The sequence below is a fragment of the Octopus bimaculoides genome, chromosome 15 (assembly GCF_001194135.2).
Source record: "Octopus bimaculoides isolate UCB-OBI-ISO-001 chromosome 15, ASM119413v2, whole genome shotgun sequence".
In the NCBI taxonomy this organism is placed as follows: Eukaryota; Metazoa; Mollusca; class Cephalopoda; order Octopoda; family Octopodidae; genus Octopus; species Octopus bimaculoides.
The window spans coordinates 30,454,276-30,464,273 of NC_068995.1; positions in this window are offsets into that span (position 1 = coordinate 30,454,276).

Here is a 9,998-nt window from a genome sequence, read left to right on the forward strand (position 1 = left end):
ATATATACACAAATTTCAGGATTAAATAAAATACATAGGGTGTGTGTGTGTGTGTGTGTGTGCGTGCGCGCGTGTGAAAGCATTTATAAGTGAAGATATAATTCTTCAGCTGGAAAATTTGACCACATACATATATGGGCCTTGGAAAATCATCTCCAAAAACTTTATCCATTTATATGCTGAATGTTTCTTTATTTGATTGTTTTGGTGATTTTCTTTTAATGCTCTTCATTTATCTTTTACTTGTTTCAGCCATTAGACTGCAGCCATGCTGGGGCACCGCCTTGTAGAATTTTTCTTAAGCTTGTTCTATCGGTCGCTTTTGCCGAACTGCTAATTTACGGGGACGTAAACAGGCAAACGCTGGTTGTTGAGCGATGGTGGGGGACAAACACAGGCACAAAGACACACACATTCATATATATAATGACGGCGTCCTTTCAGTTTCTGTCTACCAAATCCACTCACAAGGTTTTGGTAAGACACTTATCCAAGGTGCCAAACAGGGAGATTGAACCCGGAATCATGTGATTGGGAAGCAAGCTTGTTACCATACAGCTAGGCTTGCACCTATTGATAGATAGATAGAGAGAGAGAGAGAGAGAGAGAGAGAGAGAGAGAAGGGAGAGAGAGAAGGGAGAGAAATAGAGGGAGAGAGAGAGATACATACATACATGCATACAACCATGTTTGCAACCATACATACATACATACATACATATGTACATGTCTGTACACACACGTAAACGCAAATACATATATTGTCATTTTAGCAGCATTTGTTAATTCAAAAGATGAAAAGTTTGCACTACAACAAGAGCAACAATAACAACAAAGAAAAATAACTGCAATAAATATAATGACAGCAACAGCAACCACAATAAAAGTGTGTGGTCCGGGAACGTTTGTGATAATGATGATGACGACGATGACGACGATGACGACGATGATGATGATGATAATGATGTGTTATACTAGTAGTAGTAGTAGCAGTAGTAGTAGTAGTAGTAGTAGTAGTAGTAGTAGTAGTAGTAGTAGTAGTAGTAGTAGTAGTAGTAGTAGGCATGAATGAAGAAGATAAGGAAGTTTTCAGTGAATTATCTTTTACATTAATGTAAAACGTAAAGAGAGAGAGAAAAAAAGTCGTTGCTTCATGTTTTTTCTACTCTAAGATTTGTGTAAAGAGTGGGGAAGGAATAATACACACCCACATGCATATACATATGTGTGAGTATACGTGTGTGTATACGTGTGTGTACATAAATGGCACAGCAGACATACAGGCATCCATACGCATGTTGGACTGTTGCAATGTTATGCTTGATGGGCACACACACACACACATACACACATACACACACGTGTTTACATACATACATACATACATACACACATACGCACATGCATGAATGTTTTCGGGCACGTGTATATGTGTGGTATTGTATCCATATGTTAGTGTATGCGTATGTGCGTGTGCATGTGTAGTGTGTATGAATTTTTATATATATATGTGTGTGTGTGTGTGTGTGTGTGTGTGTGTATGTATATTATATATATATATACTCTAACGCAAAGAAGAAAAAGTAATGTTAGTCGTCAAGTTATAATATTGGGTGATGTTCGTGTATTATTCATGTTCTGTTCAAATGTGTAATGGGCTTATTAAACAAGAAATCAAAACAGAAGGATTTAGGTGGGGCGGCGTGCTGGGTTGTTGTTGTCGTGATTAAGGTTATTGTTGTTGTTATTATTGTTGTGTGAGTTGGTTTATTTGTTCTTTAAGTTTTATTTTCATAATGTAATCCATTAAGTATTGCGAATTTATATGCATTTCGATATTTGTGAAGAAGAAGAAGAAGAAGAAGAAGAAGAAGAAGAAGAAGAAGAAGAAGAAGAAGAAGAAGAAGAAGAAGAAGAAGAAGAAGAAGAAGAAGAAGAAGAAGAAGAAGAAGAAGAAGAAGAAGAAGAAGAAGAAGAGATTACAAAATTTGTTCCATTTCAATTTACTCTGTTATTTCCAAAAGTAAAAATTTAACTCATTTTTCTAGTTTTCTTTTCATATATTATGATGCCAGAGAAGACGCTCACGGAGCGACAAAACTGTTCTGTAGGCACTCGTTCAATGTCCGAACATTGTTTATTGATGCAGTTACGTCGCCTTGCAGCCTTATTTTAGCTGGAAAGTACAAGCTATATCTAATGGCTTTGGTAAAAGATGTTTTCTGGTGGACAGAACTGAAAGACGTGAGGGCAGACAGCAGACAATTCTCCGTTCGGCCAAATTGTCATCAACTTCTTCAAAATTCTTGGAGGAAAAGGTGAGAATAGAAAGTAAGAAGCTGCTCCCCAGTACATTTACTGAGAGGTAGATTAGAACAGTGAATGGGCCGACTCTCAACATGGGTTTATAAGTCACCGATGATAGCTAAGCGAAGGCAACACTGGTTGGCTCCAGGGGCCTCTCCTCCTATTAACATGCTTCCCTTCATTTTCGGAGTTTCTTTCTGATTTGCTCTTTGCCTAAACAGCTATTTTTCATAGCTCTCCTTTTCTCATAAATTCTGCAAAATTCCTAAATTTTCTAGTTTGTCCTAATCGCAAGTCAACAGTTGCTGCTGGAGATGCTGGTGGGATACAACGTTCATGGAAAGGTGGATTTAAAGTGAAGGGGTTACTGGAAGGACTGTGATTGGACATGTTATGGAGTGAGGGTGATCTCCAGACCAGCCAGATCCATGACGCAGAGGCAAGTTTTTGTAAAATAAAACATGCAGAGGAAGATGACAGTAAATCTGAGTGGAGACAAAGGTTAGGGTATTCTGGAAGTGACTTCATGCTAATCAGCCGAGTGGTCTTCTTTTACGTAGGTCCAGTCAAGGATGTCTTTATTTGTGGTATCAGTGCCGCCCCAAGTTTGTAAAGAAATTTATAGGACCATTATAAATCTCACTTGAGCTTTGTTAGTGTTGGTAGTTGTTGGAGGATGAAGTGTTTTATGTCTCTAGAAACATGTTTACAAAGTAAAATATGTGCATTAACCAATAGAAGTCCTCAGATGTGTTCTGTTAATGTTCAGTAGTGAAGCAGGGTGTAATATTCTTTTGATACGTGCACCTATTGAGTCTTTGCACAGTTAAAGGATACGTACGCTTTTGAATGTTTTGAATATGCTGGTTTAGTGAGAGTTGTCTAAATTACATGTGAAGGAAGTATAACTACGGAAGTTGAGTGAAGAATGAAAGGTGCTACTCTGTGTCGGAGTAGGCGTTGGCAAGTAGGTCATTGATATATATGTGGGAGAATTCAATAGCCAATCGACATATGTTATACCAACATATGTTGTACCAGTACCATATGATAGAAAGTCATCGATCGAAGAGACGCGAGACTTCCCCTCAATTGTTATCATTATTGTATTTTCAAGATTGCTATACATGTTTCCACTGCACTGTCAAGTAAACTTTTGTGCTCATAAGGTGTGTGCAGCATTATCTTTTGGAAAAGTAGAAGTGTGTTTCTATATTACATTTGGTTTGAATTGTTGAAGGGTTCGTTTTGTGAAAATACTTTAAACGACCTATAAAAAGAAAAGAGTATCTAAGAAGAAGGCGATCAGAATATGCGGAGAATAACCATGTTCTTATTACGATGAAAACATGGTGGTTAGATCATAATGATGATTGAAGTCTCATCGAAGTAATGCAATAAGGCAAGTGTACTATTTGAAGGAGCAGAAGAAGGGTTAAAACAGGGCGAAATACTCTCAGATGAAAACAAAACCCCACAAATAGACTATCATCACATGAAAAGCACCTGCCCAGATATGGTGGAATGTAACTTGTTTAGCTCAACACAGGAAGTGCACTAGGTTCCAATATAAAGGGTGGTGGATGGGCAAAGCTGTGGAGGTCTCTGACCTATACTTGAAGGTGGCTTTTCACACGTAGGAGTGACTTTACTGGATTAATAGTTTTTAATTATATTTCTTTTAATTATACTGTATGCCCCGCCGCCCGGTGGTGCAAGTGGTAGACACATTAGAGCATCAGACAAAATGCTTTGTGGTATTTGTTCCGGCGCTTTCCGTGCAGAGTTCAAATCCCGCTGAGGTCAACTTTGCCTTACATCCTTAGATCGATAAAACTAAGTAACAATCAAGTACTGTGGGCCAGTATAATAAACTAATCCTTTCCAGATTTCTGGTCTTGTACCTATATTAGAAACTCTTATATTTTATTTTGTGAATTTTGAAATTAGAGTATTCCATATACCTGAATATATTGTATAATATCTATTCCACTCCTTTCGTTTTTATCAGGTCATCCTATAAGTTCTGTCCGATTTTACCTTTTTTAAAATTGAATAAAATTTAATGATATTTTAGAATGTCTAATGGACAGACTACCATTTATTTCGTAGTTTACAGAATCATTTGGGGGACATAACTTTCGCAAGCTAGGAGGAGATCGAAACTGACATTTCAGAGTTCTTCACTTTGAAATCAAAAGAGTTTTGCATTGATGGGATTAAAAAGCTTGTAAATAGATGGAAGGAAGTCATAGATAATCAGGGAAAGTACATTTATGATTAAATTTCAATTAAATATAACATTTGATCACTTGTTTTCTTTAATCAAAATTCGGACAGAACTTATGGGATGACCTGATATATACACCCACATGTTTTTGTCATGGTTATGTAACACATTCTATGTACGAATGAGCCCTGGTGGTAATAAAAGAAATTATTTTTACTGTTATTGTTCAACAGTTTACCTCTGTACATTGTATGAGGTGGGTTATACTATTGTTAGCGTTGTTTGTTCGTGGCTTTTGATGACGACGACAACGACACTGCTACTACTGTAGTATATGATGATGATGATGATGATGATGATGATGATGATGATGATGATGATGATGATGGGAAGGAGAATGAGAAAGGGAACGAGTATATGGAGTCTCGTATTCATTTATTTCTTCTTCGTCTTTTCACAATTATCTCTTGTTTGTCTATAAATGAGTCTTTAGTCCAACAACAAACATACCTTCTTTCTCTCCTTTCCTTTCTTCAGCCTTTTCTTCCTCCTTTATTTCTTTTTCTTTCACTCTTTTTCTATCAGAGTTTCTTTCCCTTTTACCTTCTCCTCTCCCTCTCTCTCTCTCTCTCTCTCTCTCTCTCTCTCTCTCTCTCTCTCTCTCTCTCTCTCTCTCTCTTTCTCTCCCACTCTCTTTCTCTCTCTCCTCTCTGTTTTTACTCAGGATCATTATTTAGTAATGTCTGAACCTTACGGTCTAAATTCAAATCGCCTCGAGATTGATTTTGCAAGTCATCTTTCCGAAGGAGGACCAGTCAAGTTTTGAAGATGATAAAATCGACTGTTCCTCTCTTTACAAATTATTAGTCTTATGCCTTTGTTAGAAATAGTTATTATTAAATGGTGTTAATAGATTCGTTAGAGCGTCAAGAAAAAAATGCGTTGCTCCCATTTGTTGTGATTCTTTAAGCTTTGAGTCAAAACTCACATAGGTTAACTTTGCTATTCATCCAACCAGAGTCGATAAAATATAGTACCACTTTAGTACTGGGGGTCGATGTAATTGACTAAACCATACGCTTTCTGACATTTTGTTAAGCGAAGAAGTATAGCAAGAAACGTCAGGCTCCAAAACCTGAAAGTAGAGAGCTTTGACGAGACAAAGAAGGTTCAAACCGATAAAACACGAACCAATAAAATCGGAAGACCCCACCCCCACTACATCAACAACAACAGTAAACCTCAAAATTCAAAACGACTACAGCAAAAGAAAATAAAGCAAAAACACCATATAAAATCATAATCACAACAAAAACAACAAAACAAACATTTACAAAACCCACGAAACTCACAATTGATACCGTATCAGCACGTAAGCACAATTACAACAATCTCAGAAGCAAAAGAAACAACAAAAACAGCAAGAACTACAGATAAACTATGCTGTTCTCACACGAAAGAGCGGTAGACATATGAAGCACGTGGTAATATAAACACGAACTTTAAAACAAAGGAATGACATCGGAGAGTTTCTTTCAAAAGTAAGACCCGATTGACTTCTGGTAAAGACCACGTCACTAAAAATTTACAAACATTTATTTAACACGTTCTTAGGAGACATGAAGTGGGATTTGAATGGGAAAGTCGTTAAGCAATGCAAAAGGGAAATTTGGGGGAAACACGAGAACTTAATAACCCGGTTAGCCTGGATGAAACGAATGTGCACTTTTCCACATAGACGCCTAATATGGTTGGACTGAGACCAAGTTGTATAAATACGAATATACATGGACTGATGTCTGCCTGGAAACAGGAATACTTTCTTAACGAACTCACATCACTATGTATAGACGTGCTAACCATGAGCAAGACTTAAATTTCAGATGTTATGTCACTTGTGCTTCTAGGCGATTAAGAGAACATACACACCCTACCAGTTCGAATAAGGAACCAAAGCCACTTCGGAAAGGTCAAGATTTCGATATAAGGATGATTTTCTGAATGAACATAGATTGCAGCAAACAGACTGATGAACATAGACTGCAGCAAAGTTGATGTCTTCACACTTGTAGCCAGCTCATGGAAAATGAGATCTAAACAAGGTATGTTCAGAAAAGGAATGTCTCCTTACTCAAAATATTTGCCAAGGAAAGAAAGAGTAAGGGAGACTATAACACAATCTTATCTTTCAAACTGCAGAGAGAGTTTCCATGGGCTCTTAAACAAATAGCTGGTTGGAGTCGTAGCTGGTGTGAGACAGAATATGAGCTCTCTTGTTCAAGACAGGTCTTATGAAAGGGTGTGCTCGTTCTACATGGACAAAGTAGTAGAGCTGAAAATTAGAGGGACAAAGAAATAGACAAAAAAGAAGAACGACAAACCTCCCTTCTTGAGGGTTTTAAAGTATATTTGGACAAATGGAGGATCACAGCCGCAGATGGACGTTGAATTTTGGCTTATCGTCACCTTTTCGAAACAGTATGACCTACAACAATACGCGGTCAAATACAGCCTGCATGGAACTGCAGAGCTTGATGACCTTGATGGCCACAGAGCCATCCCTCAGTTCTATCCTTTTTCATGAAGTAAGACTCGCGATGAAGACCAAAAATCCTAGTTGTACATATGTGATAGTAAAAGCCATCTGAGGGTGTTCTCAGAAGAAAAATAGGGGCGAAAAGTAAAAGGAATTTGGAAGATGGCGACACTGGCAAGAGGACCCTGAATGGAAGAATCTGACTGCTGCTATGGATGTTCCCACAATACTACTGATTGAATCTCTGAGGATAGCACGAGTGAAACAAAGGATACGCATTTTTCCAGCCATTAAAACTATTAAATATAATATCTTGATTATAAACCTAATATTCTCTTCTGTTCTTCAATTTTACAACTGAAACATATTTCACACTTGCCAAGATTTATCATAAATATCAAATTATATAAAGTTTTTTGTGAAAAAAAGAATGTTTTAAATAAACATATAAAAAGGCAAGACATGATAATCATTATAAAACTTAAGACATTGTCAAAATAGTTTCATAAAACTGGCATTGATTTCAAGTTGTCATGTAAGAAAATAAAAAATAACAGATTTCCAGAATTTTGTTTTCTAAGCGATTTTGATTTGAATAAGGATTTCAGTGACATGGAAATTATAGATTAAAACAAGAATTAGAGAACATTTTTTAACTGAGTTCACAGAAGAGAAAAAAAACAGATGACATCAACTGTTACAAGCAGATATTGGCGTTGGTTTTTGACAAACATTGGCAGTAATCTGTTATAAAACTAAAAAGTTCAGTCGATCGTTGACAAGACACGTCTTTCCTTGATTCGTAATTCGTTTGAAAACCCAATTCATAATCTGCATCTTGTTTATTTCAATGATGTGTGTGTGTGTGTGTGTGTGTGTGTGTGTGTGTGTGTGTGTGTGTTTTGTCATCTCATTGTCTTTCTTTGTTCTTTTTCTTTCAATTTTCATCTTTTCACACAAACAGAATACTAAGATACTGTTAACCTATCCAGATTGTAATGTTTGTTATAATGGACATTTTTTAAGTATTGCAGAGAAAATATATTGGTTCGAATTAAGTAACGGTGCTTGAGATGTTAAGGCGTTATTAATGTTACCGTCAATTTAAGATAATTTTTTTTATCGTAGGGTATATATTTACAATGTTTATTGTACATTACGTTTCGATCGGCCTAAAAGTAGTAAAGTGTTATATAGTGACAGTAAACACGACAAATTATTAAATCTGCACAATTTCGCTCGCATGTCTTGAATGATGAAGTACACTTGCGAAGCGAACTTCTAAAGTATAAGGACATTCTCGCTCGCATAAAACAGTAAGTTGTACTTGGTACTACTACATGTAAAATAAAGAAAACTCAAAACGGACTAATGAGAGTGTACAATTTATACTAATATATATATAAACGCACTCACATGCGCTCACACCCACACATGTTTAGCAATGAAATTAAATTTTTTTGTGTGTATGTTAGAAAATTTCGACTGGTCCTGCGATAGATTATTATCTTTAAATTAGGTATGCTGCCGTTTTGTAATTCCCGTGAACGACTAATTTTTAGTCTCTATGTTATGTTCTTCGTTTTTTTCCATTGAGTACGGTTGTGAAACTAATTGTTAAAGGCTTAGTGCCTAGTGCTGATTTTGTTTGTTTTGCCTACAGGCCGTGATATTTGTTTGTAGTTTTCCGCCATTACGGGCGGAAAATGAGTGAAATGGTGCAGACGCCCCAGCCGGCTCGAGAGGCAACTGAGCCTGCTAGAGCCGGGACCTACGCTTCTGCAGCGAGTCAGCAAAAGAACGCTGCCACCGTTAACCTCGAAATTGAGGAGGTAGTGGTGGTGATGGATGAACGCATAATGGAGAAAAGCAAACAATAAATACAGATGGAGGGACCAAGGTTAAAGTTGACGCCACCTGAAGATATTACCAAGTTACAACGACAAAAACTTTTGAGATACAGAACCATGTCACTGAAAACCAAAAGCAGATTGAAATAGTAAGTGAGGAGGTAATTGAAAATTGCCTCCAAGAAATAATGAGCAACATAATATTCTTAAGTAGAGGAAGGAGTTACGGAACAGCAGAAGTGCGTTTTGCAACCATAGAGGAGGCTAAAAAGCACTCCACGATGCCACTAAGAACAGAAGAATGGGTGCTCCTGCCAACCTATCTCAGCAAGCGTGTATATAAGGCTTCTATATAAGGCCCGTGTGGCTAATAAAGTATCCCCGTGAACGAACAATTTGTTGAGATTCCTGTTCATCCTGATGAGTGGGGGGGGGTCATTGCCGAGATGCACCTTAACTCGTAATCAAACTGCGGCAGTGAACTCCCGAAATGGCCATAGAAGTGTTTGACTTGATTTTGTGGAACGCTCTTATGCTCCTAGACTCCAACCTAATTTGGTTTTTATGAAATTAACTTTTTTGACATATTTTTATTTGAAGGAAGTAAGAAAAAAAATTTTTTTTAGTCGATTGATATTTTATTTTACTTAGATTTTTAGTCGCATGACACGCTAATTTTTAGTTGACTGTATATACCTTCTTGGTATATACAGGCCGTTCTATATATTTGACAGGCCGTTCTATATATTTGTATTTTTATTTGCATATATATTTTTATCTTCTGTGTTTTTTTTATATATGTATTCTTTATATGCTAAAGGCTATGGTAATACTTATATATGATCAAATGTATGAAAGCGCGGTGTTATATAAAGTCGTTGATTCGAATTTGATGTTTGTTCTCAAATCAATGCTTTTTATCTGTCTCAATTACATTTGAGGACTTCTTTTTTGCAGTCTTATAAACCCTTTTGTCTCCATAAAAAGAGGCAAAAATTAGTACTTGTGTATATATATATATATATATCAGCATCACTTCGCTGAAGAAAATTATGAAGGCTGTTGTATATGTATA